The sequence below is a fragment of the Loxodonta africana genome, chromosome 3 (assembly GCF_030014295.1).
Source record: "Loxodonta africana isolate mLoxAfr1 chromosome 3, mLoxAfr1.hap2, whole genome shotgun sequence".
NCBI lineage: Eukaryota > Metazoa > Chordata > Mammalia > Proboscidea > Elephantidae > Loxodonta > Loxodonta africana.
Window position 1 is genome coordinate 144,174,806 of NC_087344.1, and position 17,596 is coordinate 144,192,401.

At 39.8% G+C, this 17,596-nt stretch overlaps 1 pseudogene; it reads right to left on the minus strand.

Annotated features, from left to right (window-relative positions):
* The window catches only part of LOC135230547 (uncharacterized), a 36,931-nt pseudogene that overhangs the window by 16,745 nt on the left and 2,590 nt on the right, over positions 1-17,596 (minus strand).

The following is a 17,596-nucleotide window of genomic DNA, read 5'->3' on the forward strand; positions in this document are numbered from 1 at the left end:
ACAAGTACGGTGGTCTGCTACACTGACACGTAGACATACACTGCTGGTGGGGGTGTAGCAAGGTTCGATTTCTCGGAAGGCATTTTGTCGATACGCATCAAAAGCCAGGACAGGGTGCCTACACTTTGCCCTAAGGGAGTTTTATCCTAAGGGAAAAAAAAATTTAGTTAGAAAAAAGATTTAGTTAGAAGGATGTTAATTTCAGTTATGTTGATAGCAGAATAACTGAAAACCGTCTATTTATTTCACTGCTTACTGTGGAGGAGTGTATTATGCATGTCCAAGTAACAATATCACCACATCTGCTGGACCAAGAATCACAATCCCTGAATGGTAACAGGTCACCATTCTATGCTTAATCTGTAGCCATCAGGCATTGAGCACCTTACTATATGCCAAGCCCTGTTCTAGATGTTTTGCATACATTAGTCCATTTAATCGACCTTGCAAAGCAGGTATTAATATATAAATAAATGGAGGCTCAGCAAGCTTAAGGAATTTGTTTAAGGTCAAACAGTGAATAAGTGATGTGGTTAGATTTGAATTCAGTTCTGTCCATTCTTCCCAACTTTTCTTCTCACAGCAGGATTGATGAGGGGAGTGTTGCAGTGTGCACCCTCCAGGGTGGCTCTGAAGGAATAGCTGCAGAGGGGCTTGTGGGGACAGAATACCCAGCCCTCAGGATTCACCAGAATGTTTATATTTACAAATAGTAGAAACCAAGTATCTGAGTCACCTAGTGCTGCTAAAAGAGAAATACCACAGTGGATGGCTTTAACAAAGAGACATTTATTTTCTCACAGTCTAGGAGGTTATAAGTCCAAATTCAGGGCGTCGGCTTGAGGGGAAGGCTTTCTCTTTCTGTCAGCTCTGGAGGAAGGTCCTTGTCCTCAATCTTCCCCTGGTCGAGGAGCTTCTTAGGTGCAGGGACCCTGTGTCCAAAGGATGTGCCCTGCTCCTGGTGCTGTGTTTTTGGTGGTATGAGATCCCCAACTCTCTGCTTGCTTCCCTTTGCTTTTGTCTCCTGAGAGATAAAAGGTGGTACAGGCCACACCCCAGGGAAACTCTCTATATACTGGATCAGGGAGGTGACCTGAGTAAGGCTGGTGTTACAATCCTACCCTAATCCTCTTAGCATAAAACTATAATCACAAAATGGCAGACAACACAGGATACTGGGAATCATGGCCTAACCAAGTTAATACCCACATTTTTGGGGGAACATAATTCAATCCATGACACCAAGTTGAACTGTTTCAAGTGCAAAATAGGAAATGATAAGATACGGGTGTGTCACTGAGCCAAGGGCAGGAATGTAGGCAGCCAGGCCTCAGAAGGAATGAAACTGGAACTGGAAAGTTAGCAGGAACTCAGTGAGAACTCGTTTTGTTTCACATGTCATTGTTTTCCTCAACCACTGGCTTTCTCAGTTATTCAGGCCATATGGCTGCTGGCAGATGGCAGCCACAGTTTCCAAATTTACTTTTTACAGTTCCAGCCACATAGAAAGACTCATTCTCTCTCTCCTCCCACCCCCACTTCCAGATTCCCTGGGAAAGGGCTCTGCTCGGCTTCAGCCAGAGGCTGATTCCAATTCGGTGACTGTGGTCAGTGAGGGCTGCGTGATGTTGCACACAATTCTGCCACAGCTGAGGAGGCCAGTTAAAGGGTTCATTGTGAGCTGTGAAGATGTTCCACAATGTGTTCACTACACACAGGCAGTGTCGTAGATTTTGTGGATCCTGGCAAGAATGATTCACCTCCCTTCAGAAAGGTAAACAATCTGAGGGGTGGCCAGGGATGTGATTGTCTACCGTTACACAGATGCACTTTCCTGATGTCCCTTCAGACCCTGATGGTCAGACTAAAAAGGAATTAAGAGATATGATATTTTTTGTCTGTGACAACATTCCCTAAAAAAAAAAACAAGCAGTCATCTTTCTCTACAGAGTGATAATGACCAAGTTTTTTCAAAAGATTTTATTTCAGCTTAATATCTTGTCCAACTGATTTGGCAGGAATTGTTAGTTGCTGCCAAGACAGTTCCAACTCATGGTGACCCCATGTGTGCAGAATAGAGCTGCTCCATAGGGTTTTCAAGGCTATAATCTTTTAGAAGCAGATCAACCATTCGACTAGAAATCAAACGCTTAACTGTTTGTGCCACCCAGGCTGTCTGGGTGGTAGTAAGTTTAAATGCTTATAAAAAGGTCATCTCAAAGAATCAATTAACTGAAAAAATAGAAGTATATTCTCGTATTTGTGGTATCACTTACTAAGATGTAGTAAGGGTTTGTTTCTTTGTTGTTTTTCCCTGGAAACATTGGACATTTTTGTAATACATATTAGCCATAGAAAGAAGAGACTCTGGGAGAAGAAAAAGTCAGGATAATGTTTCTAGGATATTAAAATAGAAAGACCAATCCCATTATTTTAAATCTAAAAAGTACTCTGTTAAGAGTATATACATAAATAATTTATTGTAAAAATTATACCACCAATTAATAGTTGGTCTGGCCTAAAAAGGTATGGGCATAAAGTGGTAAAAACCCTGCAACTTTGAGCTGCTATGACCTAGACGGACATGTAATAGTGTTACACAGGAAATTACCTGGCAGCCACTTTTCTGTCCAGTGGGGAGGAAGAGTTTTCAGATTAGATTCCAGTTTGCAAGTTATTCTTTTTATATAAAAAGTGAAGAGGTGAAAAGACCTTTTCTCTCTTCACAGTATGAAAAAAACACTTCCGATAGAGAGTAATGGCCATACTCCAAGAATGGACAGAAGGCGTTTTACAGAAAGACTCAAACCTTCCTGAGCAATACCATTGATCAGGACTTTGTACATAAAGAAAAATTTATGTTTCAAATTAAATGTTTCTTCTTTCAGGAAACCTTTTTTTTACCTCCTTACACTAGGTTAAAAGCTCCTGCTCTGAGCTCTCATGGCAGCCTATATTTAGGGGTCCCAGATGGCAGGGAACATATTTGTGCCAATAAATTATTCATTATTTGTATGAAATTCAAATTTAACTGGGTATTCTGGATTATACAAGAAAAGAAGACATTATATTACCCTAGAAGAGAGACAAATTCATAGTTTTACTGGCTTCTCATTAGATCCTCACTGACTAATAATTATGGTTTATCAATATATTCTGGAATTTTGCTGAATATAGTTTTTATTCCACAGTGAGTACTCAGCTTTTCCAGGTGTTTCCAGCCATTGTTGATATAAAAGGCCCTCCTGGTATTGTAATACATGAACAGAGGTGGCGGGACCAGTCAGGCCTTAAGTGACTCTTGTAGCTGGGATTCTGCAGCCCAGAGTGGAAGACTAGGGGAACAGCCTTCTTATTTCAGTCTGGCGTGCCACACATTTCACTTTCAAGAGGAGAGTGCCAGGCTATTTCCCAACTTTCTGGGTTGTAGCTGGAGCCAAATGAATTGTTTCCAATTCCTAGGAGATTTTTTAGGATATTACACATCATGAAATTTCAGGTACTCAAACTTTGCTTATGCTGTTCCCTTTCCCTAAACAGAACTTTCCTTTCATCTCTGGTTAAATTTATGTAACTCTGACTACTGCATACCTGCATCGCCCCGACTGAACATATTACCATGATCACTGTTCCCACTTGAAATTCATATCTTACAGTGCTGCCCACGGTGATAGTACATTGCCTAGTCCATTCACTCTCTCACTACTTTATGCCTTCTTGTCTTTCTTCAAATCTCCAACACCTTTTCCCCCATCCTCATTCTCAGTGGATAATCTTGCTTCCTATTTGATTGAAAAAAGACAAGCCGCTGGAAAAAAAATTGGTACAGAAAGGAGAACCCATGAGTTTCTGAATCTCTCATTTTCCCTCTATTCAAACTCCTATCAGACCTCTGACCATTTTGGCCCTGATCTGTGAGGCCAAAGTTATTCTAACATGGAACAGAAAATAATAGAGAACTGATGATGAAAATAACGTGTTTATTATATTCGTGATTTATTTCAAATAGCTGATATAGTCCCCATGCTTCTAAGATACTTTTCTAACAGTGTTTGCCGACTACAGGGTAGATAGTGCTTTCATGTGTAAATATAGTAGATTATCACTTCCTCAGACCTCAGTCCTGAACAGCTTCAGAAGCGAGGGTGGCGAAGGCCCAGGAAATCAATCCAAATGCTATCCTAAGACTACCAGATAGCCGTCTTCCTACTATAAGACACTAAGTGTTCATTTAGGCAATGGCTTTCAGACTTCTTTAGTTTTTTTTTTTTTTTCCCACAGTAAAAAATATATTTTACATCAAGACATAGTACACAGACATTTATAAAAATGAAACAAAAGTTTAACTAAACAGCACTTGTGTTTATAATATGCAATGCACACTTACATTTTTTAATCTATTTTTCAAATGCTGGTTATAATGTAATAAATTTATTTCATAACTCACTAATGAGTCAAAGTCCATGGTTTGGAAAATTATACTACAGGATAATTAGTGACTTTAATAGGCAAAATCTTTAAGATTCCATGAACAACTAGATGAACCTTAATCTGGAACCCACTCAACTATAACCGTGCCCTCACCCAAAAGGAATGTCCACATGTTTAGCTACTTCTTTAAGAATAAATTACTCATATGACTATTTGTCTGTGGGGTAAAAAGCAAAGCTGATATCAGAACAAGCAAGGTAAAATCAACTACGGAAAGGGAAACAGCTCCTCCCTATGGTTTTTTTTCCTTGCTCTCTAGCAGCATAAACCCCACTATCCAAGTAGCCACTGCATTACAGATAGCTGAAAATCAAACCTTAGATTGGGGTAAATGGCTTTTAAGTTACTTTCAAATCCTAAGACTTTATTCCTTCAACAAATATTTGCTGATTGTCTAACATGTGCCAGTTACCATGCCAGAAGATAGGGGCCCAACAGTGAACAAGATAAATAAGGTCACTGTTGTCAGGTAGCTAACATTCAAGTTGGGGAGACAGACAACCAACAAATAATAGGACTAATGCTCTAAAGGAAATAAGAAAATTCAATAACAGAGAATAATAGGGGTGGCCTCCTATTCTTCTTATTTATAATTACTATGACTAGTAGAAGTAGTAGTGATATTATTATAATACGATGGTCAGGGAAGGTTCATCTGAGATGGTGATATTTAATCTAAAACCTAAAAAATGAGAAGGAGCCAGCTATGGACTGAACTAGGGAAACAGCCTTTCCAGGTGGTGGAACAACAAGTATAGAGGCCCTAATTCAGCAAAGAGTTTGTGATATGCCAGCAGCTCACAGAGGATGGTATGATTGGAGCAGAGTCAGCTGGGGAGAACACATGAGATGTATTTGGAAAGATGAGCATAACAGGGCCTTGGGGGTCAGTGTATGGAGTTTAGATTCTAGTCTATCACAAATGGGCAGTCATAAAATGGATTTAAACAACACAGTGACATGATAGGGTTTCAAAATAACACTGGATATTGTGTGGAGAACGTGTTGTAGGTGGGCAAGAGAAGCTATTTAGGAGGCCAGGCAAGAGATGATGAGGGCTTGGGTCATGGTGATAGCAAACTCTAAAATTTTGTCTTGTTTGCAATAAATAGACAATGAGAAGTATTTCTGAATACTGACTTAAAAATCTTACCTCCAAATCATGTATTTTTCCACCTTAGCTGAATCATCTAAATCAAAGGGCCCAGATTTTTTTTTTTTTTTCCGGTGGGAGGTGGCGGGGGGGGATGGGGTGGGAATGGACTGCTTTTACTGTGCCAGAGCGTTGTAATCACAGGCTTACTGGAGGTGGTTGAAGGGTGGAAGGATGGAGTAAGTTAAGACTAGTGAAAAGAAGAGGCTGATGCCAAGCTGTATGCAGAAAAAGGCAGAAGTGCATGCCATAGCTCCCTGAGAATTCCACCAATGTTGGACAAGTAAGTGTTAGAGACGCTGTGTGGACAAGGCCCACCTTGGTTGAGCAGGGGAAAAGAAAGATGTACAATTGCTATGGATTGAATTATGTCCCCCCAAAATGTGTGTCAACTTAGCTAGGCCATGATTCCCAGTATTTTGTGACTGTCCACAATTTTGTCACCTGATGTGATTTTCCCATCTGTTGTAAATCCTACCTCCATGATGTTAGTAAGGCAGGCTTAGAGGCAGCTGTGTTAATGAGGCAGGCCTCAATCTACAAGATTAGGTTGTGTCTTAATCTCTTTTGAGCTATAAAAGAGAGAAGTGAGCAGAGAGATGGGAGACCTCGTACCAAATAGCATGCATCCTTTGGACCTGGGGTCCAAGGGCTGACACAAGGACCTTCCCCTAGAGTCAATGGAGAAGAAAGCCTTCCCCAGGAGCTGGCACCCTGAGTTCAGACTTCTAGCCTCCTAGGCTGTGAGAGAATAAGTTTCTCTTTGACAAAGCCACTCACTTGTGGTGTTTCTCCTATAGTGGCACTAGATAACTAACACAATAATCTATAAGCTCACTTTGGAAAGTCTGAGGTATCAGAGTAGGCAAGTACTGTTTGCATAAGGGTCTCAAAGCCTCCTGGAGAAAAGTGTAAGAATTTGGGACTTATGGTTAATCCCCTAGAACATCATGATTATATTTCCTAAACCAAATAAGAAGAAAGAGACTTGTCCAAACCATTTTGGGAGAAGGGAATGGGCCTGCCTTGTAGGGCAGGAAATTCATCTTAAAATTGCTGAAAACTGAAAGATGTGGCTGGTCTTAGAACACCAGCTGTCTGGCAGTGAGAATTGCTTGTTATGACATAAATTAATACTTCTTCCGGCTTAGTCTCTAAGGAAACTTGTTTTAAGTCCTTAACAAAAAGAATAGAGACGCCAAAAGAAAAAGGCTGCCTCTTGGAGGCCTAAATTGAGTTAGTCTAAGGGTTATCTTACAGCTAAGAGAGTTGTAGTAATCCTCAGAAGGAAGTGGGTGGGAATCCATCCCATCCCTCATTTTTGAGCAGAGCTCCAGCAGGAGCAGGTGAGGATACGGTACAGAGTCCTGGCTGGAACCCTAGCAGGAGACTGATCCTAGAACACAGGAAAGCTCCTAGGGCCGTGTGACCACCTGGGACTGATGAAAATGGGAGAAACCTAGGAAGTTAAAGGTCCTTCTAAGGAAACCAGGGTGGGAACTTTAAGCCAAATATCATTGATTTTATCATCCACATACTCAAAAGCCCCCCAAGTATGGTATGTGTGAAGTCCTTGGGTTGTGCAAAGGGCTAACATGCTCAGCTGTTAACCAAAATGTTGGAGATTTGAGTCTACCCAGAGGTGCCTCAGAAGAAAGGCCTGGCAATCTACATCCAAAAAATCAGCCATTGAAAATCCTACGGAGCATAGTTCTACTCTGAAACTTGTGGGGTTTCCATGAGTTGGAACTGACTCAGTGGCAACTGGTTGGTTATAGCCTGGGAAAATGAAGGTTATGCTTAATGGAACCATGCTTCCACTCAAAAGGAGTGTCTACATGATTAGCTACTTCGTTAAGAATAAATTATTCATATGACTATTTGTCTATGTGGTAAAAAGCAAAGCTGATATCAGAACAAGCAAGGTAAAATCAACTAGGGAAAGGAAAAGGGGAATTGCTGCATTCCAAAGCAAGCTGTGGAATATTCTTTGAAGAGTGAAAAAATAGCAAGGATAAATTAAACCAATATTTAGTCTAGGAGTAGTTCGAATCCAGATCTACTTGGAGGCCAAGAAATAGACCCAGGAAACTCCCAGCCTCTAACTGTTGTTCAACAAGAGAAAACAATCACAGACACATTCAGGGCGATGTTGTGTTTTCCCTCCTGCACACGTGATTGGCAAAATGTGGACAAGTCTTTGAAAACAAAAAACACTATCTGAAAAAGAGACTTCAGTAATATTGAATTACTTAACACTCTTGGTCGGTCATCTCATCATCGTCATAGGGTCACTATGAGTCAGTATCAACTTGATGGCAACAGGCCTTTTTTTGGTTCTTGGTCTGTAGACTCACATACGAGGAGAGTCTTGTTCTTAAAGCCTTGTTCAGGCTGGGTGCAAGGGTCCTGCAGCTCATCTGGCTGCTGACTAGTTGTCACATGTCCATGCTCATTCTAGTGCTTTGGCTACACTTGTAAATAGCACATAGGTTTTTTTTTATTTTTCAAAAAGGCGAGCCAAAGCCTGCTTGAAGTTATTGACATGCTATATCACGTGGAAACACATTTGGCTCTCTAAATGTCTCAGGAATGAATCACACATGTTGCCTTACAATTTTGAAATAGACCACAACTGGTTCAGCATGTCCAGCAAGTTGGTCTGGCTTCCAAAAGCTGCTTTGCTATGTATATGTGTGTGTTTCTCTAAGGAAAAATAATTACAGTGCTTTCTCCTGTCAAAAGTAGTTTGTTTAATTACTGTTTTTTTTTTTTTTTTTATCACCTTCATAAGCTCACATCTTAGTTCACAGCAACATTCTAGAGGAGTAATATATGGAAGTCGATAAAAACAAACTCATCAAAAAGTTATAAAAGTTGTTTTAAGAAAACATCATTAAAGTGTTGAGTAAGAACATAAAAAGACCAGACTTAATGGTCTGACTGAGACTGGAAGGACCCCGGTGGTCATGGCCCCCAGGCCTTCTGTTGGCCCAGGACAGGAACCATTCCCGAAGCCAACTCTTCAGACATGGATTGGACTGGACAATGGGTTGGAGAGGGATGCTGGTGAGGACTGAGGTTCTTGGATCAGGTGGACACTTGAGACTGTGTTGGCATCTCCTCCCTGGAGGGGAGATGAGAGGGTAGAGGGGGTTAGAAGTTGGTGAAATGGACAGGAAAAGAGAGAGTGGAGGGAGAGACCGGGCTGTCTCATTAGGGGGAGAGTAATTGGGAGTATGTAGCAAGGTGTATATAAGTTTTTATGGGAGAGACTGACTTGATTTGTAAACCTTCACTTAAAGCACAATAAAAATTATATATAAAAAAAAGTTGAGTAAGAAAATAAATGTTACAAGCCCAGATACACCTTGAGCAGAACTTTTTGCTCAAATGTACAAAATGACCAACACGTATGAGAAAAATACGCCTGTTTAACTCTTGAAAAATACCTAGATTTTGACCAAGGGAAACAGAGATGGAAGTGTGGATATCCACAAATGAGGAGAGTTACTTAAGGCTATAGTGAAAGGCCACGAGGAGAGAAAACATTGAAATTTCTGCTTTTCTGGTCTTGGTTGTGTTGTTAGGGCCAGGTATAGCATATCTTTTCACAAGAGGGATTAAAACAAAAACGATGGATTAAGGTAAATCAATTCTAGGCCTGAATTGTAAGAGATGTGAGATTGGTGTTTTTGACAACCAATGCAATCTAAAAAGGCAAAAATTCAAATTCTTTCTTCCATAAAATTACATTTTAAGAAACATTAATTAGAACTGAAACAAGAAAAATTGTCGGCTTCTGATTTTTTAAAAAATACAAGTTTCTAACAGTGAGAGAAGATCCTACAATGATCCATTACTTTCTGAAATCCCTGCCCTACCTATTTCTCAAAACTGGCTGAAGACTTGATGTCCCCATATTACAGAGAAAAGAAGGTTTTCCTGTCTTTCTCTAACCTCTCCTAACCTCCTTGCAGAATAAAGAAATAGCCAATTTAAACAAACATTTATTGGAGGTACTGGAGAGTCAGCTGTGAATAAGACAGTCAGTAACAGTGCCCCCAAAGAGTTTATGCTCTAGTGAGAGAGGCGGGTAGGCAATAAACATAGAAACAAGAAATGAAGAAGAACTTCAGGTACAGATAAATGTAATGACAAAGAGATAATAGGGTGTTGTGATGAAAGTGACTGAGGATCATGTGGCCCTGGGAACACATTCTCTGCGTAAGTGATGTTTGAGTGATTTTTTATCACATAAAAAGGAGGAACCACATGAAATCCTGGGGGAGCTCTCTAAGCAGAATGAGCAATAGGTGGGGTGGTCTGAGACCTAAACAAGCTTGGTGTGTTCACGGGACAGAAAGGAGGTCAGAGTAGGAAGAACTCAGTAAAAAGGGTAAGAGTGGAGGGAGATGAAGTTAGAGAGGCAGACAGGACAAGACTTGGAGGGCCTCATAGACCCTGACAAGTAGGTTTTTTATTTTTAATAATTTTTATTGTGCTTTAAGTGAAAGTTTACAAATCAGTCTCTCATACAAAAACTTATATACACCTTGCTACATACTCCCAGTTTGTAGGTTTTAAAAAAATTTTTTTTTTTTGCAATTGGAAGTCTTAAAGGATTTTAAGCAGGGAAGTTACATGATCTGATTTATACTTTGGAAAGATTACTCTGGCTACAACACAAGTGGAAGAAAGGCAATGGGGGAAAAAGTGCAGTGGGAGAGCAGTTAGGAGGTGAGAGATGATGATGAAATTGACTTGGATGCGAAGATCAGAGATGGAGAGAAGTGGTTGGGTTTAGGATATATTTTTGAAGTTGCAGCCAATAGGACCTATCGTGAATTGGAAGTAGATACTAAATGATGGATTGAATGTGTTGTGTGGCAAAAAGAGAGGAGCTAATGTTGGCTTCTAGGTATACGTTCTGGATGATTGAGTGAATATTTGTGTCATTTACTAAGATTGAAGAAAGCTGGGGAGAGCATATTTGGGGTGGGATAGAAATCAATGGCTTTGTTTTGGCCATGTTAAATTTGAAATGTTTATTAGACATCCCAGCAGATATGCTGAGTAAGTAGTTGTAAATACAAGACAGGAGCTCAGGGGAGAGTTTTGGGTCTAGAGATATAAACTCGTGCATCACAGTACATAAAGGTCTTTGAAACAATGGGATTGAATGAGATCACTAAACAGACAGTATAGATAGAAGAGCTGAGGACAGAGCTCTGGGCATTCTAACGTTCATGAGTAGAAGCAGTCTCTCCTCTTGTCAAAGGAAAATCTGATCTTATCTGACTCACCCCTTCTGTACCAGATAAATGATGGCCGAAAATCCTTTAACACTCCTCCCGCCAAGAAGTGGGTCTAATTCTCCTCCCACTAAATCTGGCTGGCCTTAGTGACTTGATAGACCAATAGTATGCAGCAGAAGTGACATTCTGGAATTTATGAGGCTAGGCCATAAAAAGTCTTGCAGCTTCTGTCCCGGCCATTTGGAACACTCTCTCTGGAAGACCGAGCCATCATGTAAGAAGGCCAATCACCCCGAGGCTGCCATATGGAAAGTGTGGGCAGGTTAGCATTCTCAGCTGAATCTACTTTTGTAGTCATTCCTGAAAAGGCACCAGACACGTGTATATGAAGCCATCTTTCACCTTCCAGACTAGCCTGTCCACCAGCAGACATGGTGAGTAACTTCATATGACATGATGTGGAACAGAAGAATTGCCCAGCTGAGCCCTGACGAGATTCCTGACCCCAAAGTCATGAGATTTAATAAAATGATTGCTAAGTTTTAGGATGATTTGTTATGCAGCAATAGAAAACTGGAATATCTTCCTTCTTTCTCTAGGACCTTATTCTACAATCAATTCCCATTCCTTCTGGATCATTTAACTTCTCAACAGACATACAGTTGTTTTGTCTTGTTTTTTTTTAACCAACTTCTTCCGCATTAATTCTTTCTCCTCCACCTATAAGCATTCTGAGTCTTTCCCACCTGACAAAAACATCCTGTAAACTTCAGCTCCCGTTCATTTTCAATCTGTTGCAAAATTTGGCTTTTGCCTCCACCACACCCCTGACACTGATCTCACTAATGACCTCCTAATTGTCAAGGCCATCAGATATTTTTTCTGCCCTTATATTTAACTATATTCACCTTTAAAAGCTCTCATCGTGATTTTTAAGGACAAGGAGAGCAGATGTGACTTACCTGAGAAATAACCTAAGGCGAAAACCAGAACTAGCCTGCATAATGTTCAGTACGTTTCTATAATTATCTCAAATCCCATAAGGTATAAGTCACTATTGTGCTTTCAAAATACATGCATATGTATAAGCAGTCATAGTATGACTTTAGAAATAGAAATACGTGTACCTTTATGGGGCTCTCTAACATTAACTATGAGCCATGAGAAAGTTATTTAGAAAATTTCTGAACTTAGACGTAGAAACATGGAAGCAAGTGAAGTATGTGAAAAACAATCTTTAAGTTGACTTTGACCTGATATGCTGTGATAAAAAAGACACAGCATAGCTAATCTTTGTAAACTATCCTTGAGACATAAGTCTAAGCAAGCCCCTAATCTCTAACCTTGAAGAAAATTGTGATATTAGGCTAATCTCTAATCCTGGAGAATTCTGAGAATTTCACATATGAACCCTGAATTTCTGTTCACTCACTGAGAGAAGGCAAAGGCAAACACTGAGAGCCTACTCAGACTCTGCCCGCCACCATTGTCCTTGGACCCTGGCTACGAGGGACCTCTCCTGAGTTCATGCTGTGGTCAAGCCCTCCTTCCGAGACCCCTTGTTAAAGGTAAAAGCCTAAAGTTTAAAGATTTGGACACTACCCATTAAACTAACATTGTAATTGTTATTTCTGATTCTCCAGTTCTAAATGAATGTTGTGGGATCTTACCTGCATTCCTTGCCTTGATTACCTTGTTAATAAACTAAACGAATTTATGCATGATAAACCTGAGTATCTATTAGTTTTCTAAGATTTCTAAAATCCTACATGACACATAGCCAGAGACTTCAGGTCTTCAAAGACATGAGTGCAAACTAGTTTCTTCAGCTGGAACATGAGAAGCACCTCAAAACCAGGAGAAATCCTGAAGATAAGGTGGATTCAGAGTAAATAAACCAGGTGGAGCAAAGTTAGGTAGGTGAGAGGACAAGCCCAAAAATGAGAAATACTTCAATCTAGAATTTTTGGTCCAGCATTTGAGCGACCAGCAGGATCAATCTCCTCATAATAAAGCAGTAGATGGTTAAAAAGGAGGGTAGTACTCAAACAAATACTTATATATGAATGTTCACAGAAGCACTGTTCTCAATAGCCAAAATGTAGAAACAACTGAAAAGTATATCAATGGATGAATAATTTTTTTTAAAATGTGGTATATACACACAGTGGAATATTACCCAGCCATGAAAAGAAATGAAGTACTGATACATGCTGTAATGTGGGTGCACCTGGGAAATACTATGCTAAGGGAGAGACGCTAGACAGAAAAAGCCACATATTGTGTGATTCCATTTATATGACATATCCAGAATATGTAAATCCATAGAGACAGAAGGTGAATTTGTGGTTAACAGGGGCTGGGAGAGGGAGGAACAAGGACTTGACTGCTTAATGGCTATGGGGTTTTCTTTTGGGGTGATGAAAATGTTTTGGAAGTAGATAGAGGTGGTAGTTGCTCAACATTGCGAATGTACTAAACGCCGCCAAACTGTTCACATATTAAGCCAACTTTATGTCATGTGAATTTCACCTCAATTTTTAAAAAACGGAAAAAAATGAGGGTAAGCTTAGACTAGTATGGAAAGTAAGCAGGAGAAAGCCCTTAACCAGTGGGGTTATTAAGCTTTATTCTGCCTATAAATCAACTGGCAAAGTCTGGTTAAAGATGCTGATTCTCCTGCCTCATCCACAGAGATTATGAGGTTGGACAGAAAACATCCCTTTCCAGTAAACACCCCAGGTCATTCTGATACAGCTTGTCTTCAGGCCATACTTTGAGAAACACTGTCTTAAAGCAATAGGATGGGCTTGGCTAGGGTGTTTTGGGATGGAATTAACACTTCAGTTATTTCTTCATTGTTAATTGGTTAACTCATTAATTAGTGGTCTAACCACTTGTTAGTAAGGAATTTGAAAAGTGGATAAGCATGGGAACACTGAATTCAACTGCTACACAATAGACTACCTATAACCAAAGGACGAAGTGGTTTCTACTAGTGTAAGTTAAAAGGTAAATTTAGGTTCCCATCTTTGATTTTATTCATCAGGAGAGCTTGTGTAATGAACACTACAAGTAAGACTTACGGCATAATGTAGTGAAGGAAGTGAACAACATCACTTGGGCTATTTTAAGGCAGCAATCAGATGGCTAGATAAGTAAAACTTGTTAAAGACATTTACTGATCTTATTCAGATTCTAACTTTTTGGAACTAAATGCTTTGAAACATCTGACTTTCTGAATCACTTGAAGCTCACAAGATTGAACTATTTACTGATGGCACAAAACATTTAAGCACAATGAATTGAAAACTTCAAGGACACAACAGTCAGCTCTACCAAAGAAGAGAAAAGAGTGGAAAGAGAGGAGACAGGAAAAATCTTCTGAGATAAGATGGCTGAGTATAGTCTTGGATGGGTAAGTATTTATCAAGTAGATAAGTAGAGGAGAGTATTTGAGGAAGAGGAAATTCATAATTACAAGTTGCTATTCAAATTTTTTATTCAAATTTAGTAACTGGATAAGCAGCACTGGTATCACCTGAGAGCTGGTTAGAAATGCAGAATCTGGAGCCCACCCTAAACCTAGTGAATCAAAATCTGCGTTTTAATGAGTTGCCCAGGTAATTTGTGTGCTAAAGTCTGTTTGATGACTATTACTCAAATTTATGCACCAACCACTAATGCCAAAGATGAACAAATTGAAGATTTTTACCAACTTCTGCAGTTTGAAAATGATCTAACATGCAATAAAGATGCACTGACAATCACTGGTGATTGGAATGCAAAAATTGGAAACAAAGAAGAATCAGTAATTGGAAAATATGGCCTTGGTAATAGAAACGATGCCAGAGATCGCATGATAGAATTTTGCAAGAAACAGCTTATTCACTGAAAATACCTTTTTCAACAACATAAATGGCAGCTGTACACCTGGACCTCAACGGATGGAAAATAAAGGAATCTTACTGACTACACCTGTGGAAAGAGATGACGGAAAAGCTCAATATCATCAATCAGAACAAGGCCAAAGGCCAACTGTGGAACAGACCATCAATGGCTTATATGCAAGTTCCAGTTAAAGCTGAAGAAAATTAAACCCAGTCCATGAGAACCAAAATATGACCTTGAGTATATCCCACCTGAATTTGGATACCATCTTAAGAACAGATCTGATGCAGTGAACATTAATGACCAAAGACCAGATGAGTTGTGGGATGACATCAAGAACATCATACATGAAGAAAGCAAAAGGAAATTAAAAAGATAGGAAAGAGAGAAAAGACCAAAATGGATGACAGAAGAGACTCTGAAACTTGCTCTTGAATGAATGGAAGTAAAGTGAATAAATGAAAGAAAGGATGAAGTAAAAGAAGAGCTGAAGAGAAGATTTCAAGGGTCTGCTCAAGAAGACAAAATAAAGTATGTGCAAATACCTGGAGTTAGAAAACCAAAAGCGAAGAACACACTCAGCATTTCTCAAGTTGAAAGAACTGAGGAAAATATTCAAGCCTTGAATTGAAGCTTTGAAGGATTCTATGGGCAAAATATTGAACAACGCAGGAACCATCAAAAGAAGATGGAAGGAATACACGTAGTCACTGTACCGAAAAGAACTGGTTGACATCCAGCCATTTCAGAAGGTAGCAAATGATCGAGAAGCAATGGAATAGAAGAAAGAAGTCGAAGCTGCGCTGAAGGCATTGGTGAAAAACAAGGCTTCAGGAATGGAAAGAATACCAATTGAGATGTTTCAACAAACAGATGCAACACTAGAAGCACTCATTGTCTATGCCAAGAAATTTGGAAAACAGCTACCTGGCCAACCGACTGGAGGAGATTCATATTTGTGCCCCATCACAAAGAAAGGTGATCCAAGAGAATGCAGAAATTATCAAACAATATCATCAGTATCACATGCAAGTAAAATTTGAATGAAGATCATTCAAAAAATGGTTGCAGCAGTACACTGAGAGGGAACTTCCAGAAATTCAAGCTGGAGGATAGCAATGCTGATGTCAGATGAACCTTGACTGAAAGCAGAGAATACCAGAAAGATGTTTACCTGTGTTTTATTGACTATGCAAAGGCATTCGACTGTGTGGATCATAAGAAATTATGGATAACACTGCAAACAATGGGAATTCCAAAACACTTAATTGTGTTCATGCTGAACCTGTACATAGGCCAAGAGGCAGTCATTCAAATACAACAAGGGAATACTGCATGGTTTAAAGTCAGGTGTCAGGGTTGTATTCTTTTACCATACTTATTCCATTTGTATGCTGAGCAAATAATCCGAGAAGCTGGACTATATGAAGAAGAACGTGGCATCAGGACTGGAAGAAGACTTATTAATAACCTGTGGTATGCAGATGACACAACCTTGCTTGTTGAAGGAAGAAGTTGAAGCTGCACTGAAGGCGCTGGCAAAAGTTCTTTATACTGAGATGTAATCCATACTTTATATTGAGTATGGCTTATACCTGTCACCATTGAGTCTATTCCAACTCATAGCAACCCTATAGGACACAGTGAACTGTCACATAGGGTTTCCAAGGAGTAGCTGGTAGATTCAAACTGCCGACCTCTTGGTTAGCAGCTGAGGTTTTAACTACTACATGACCAGGACTCCAAGTACAAATTACACATCAATATAAAGAAAACAAAAATCCTCACAACTGGACCAATAAGCAATATCATGATAAACAGAGAAAATATTGAAGTTGTCAAGAATTTATTTTACTTGAATCCATAATCAATCCCCATGGAAGTACCAGTCAGGAAATTAAACAACATATTGCATTGGACAAATCTGCTGCAAAAGACCTCTTTAAAGTGTTAAAAATAAAGATGTCACTTTGAGGACTAAGATCTACCTAACCCAAGCCATGGTATTTTTAATCACCCCATATGCACGTAAAAGCTCGATAATGAATAAGGAAGATTGAAAAAGGAATTGATGCCTTTGACTTACTGTGTTGGCAAAGAATATTGACTATACCATGGACTGCCAGAAGAATGAACAAATCTGTCTTGGAAGAAGTACAGCCAGAATGCTCCTTGGAAGCAAAGATAGTAAGACTTCATGCCACATACTTTGGACATGTTAATCAAGAGGGACTAGCCCCTGGAGAAGGACATCATACTTGGTAAAGTAGAGCGTCAGTGAAAAAAAGGAAAACCCTTGATGAGATAAATTGACACAGTAGCTGAAACAATGGGCTCAAACATAGCAACAATTTTGAGGATGGCACAGGGCTGGATAGTGTTTCATTCCATTTTACATAGGGTCGCTATGAGCCTGAACCGACTCAATAACACCTAACAACAACAGCAGCAAGACAATAAGAAATGTCCAACTGGTGATGTCCAGAAAGGCGGTAAGCTACTCTGATCTAGAATCCAGGATACAGAATATTTATCAATTCAAACTATTGCCAGGAGCTGTGTTAGGTACTGATTATACTGGGTTAGGGGAAGAAGGCAGATATGTCTCTTGTTCCCACCAAAAAACCAAAACCAAACCTGATGCCACTGAGTCAATTCTGACTCACGGCAACTCTGTATATAGAATAGGACTGGCCCATAGGGTTTCCAAGGAGTGGCTGGTGGATTCAAACTGCAGACATTTTGGTTAGCAGCCAAGCTCTTACCCACTGTGCCACCAGGACCCCCCTGTTCCCACAGCCAG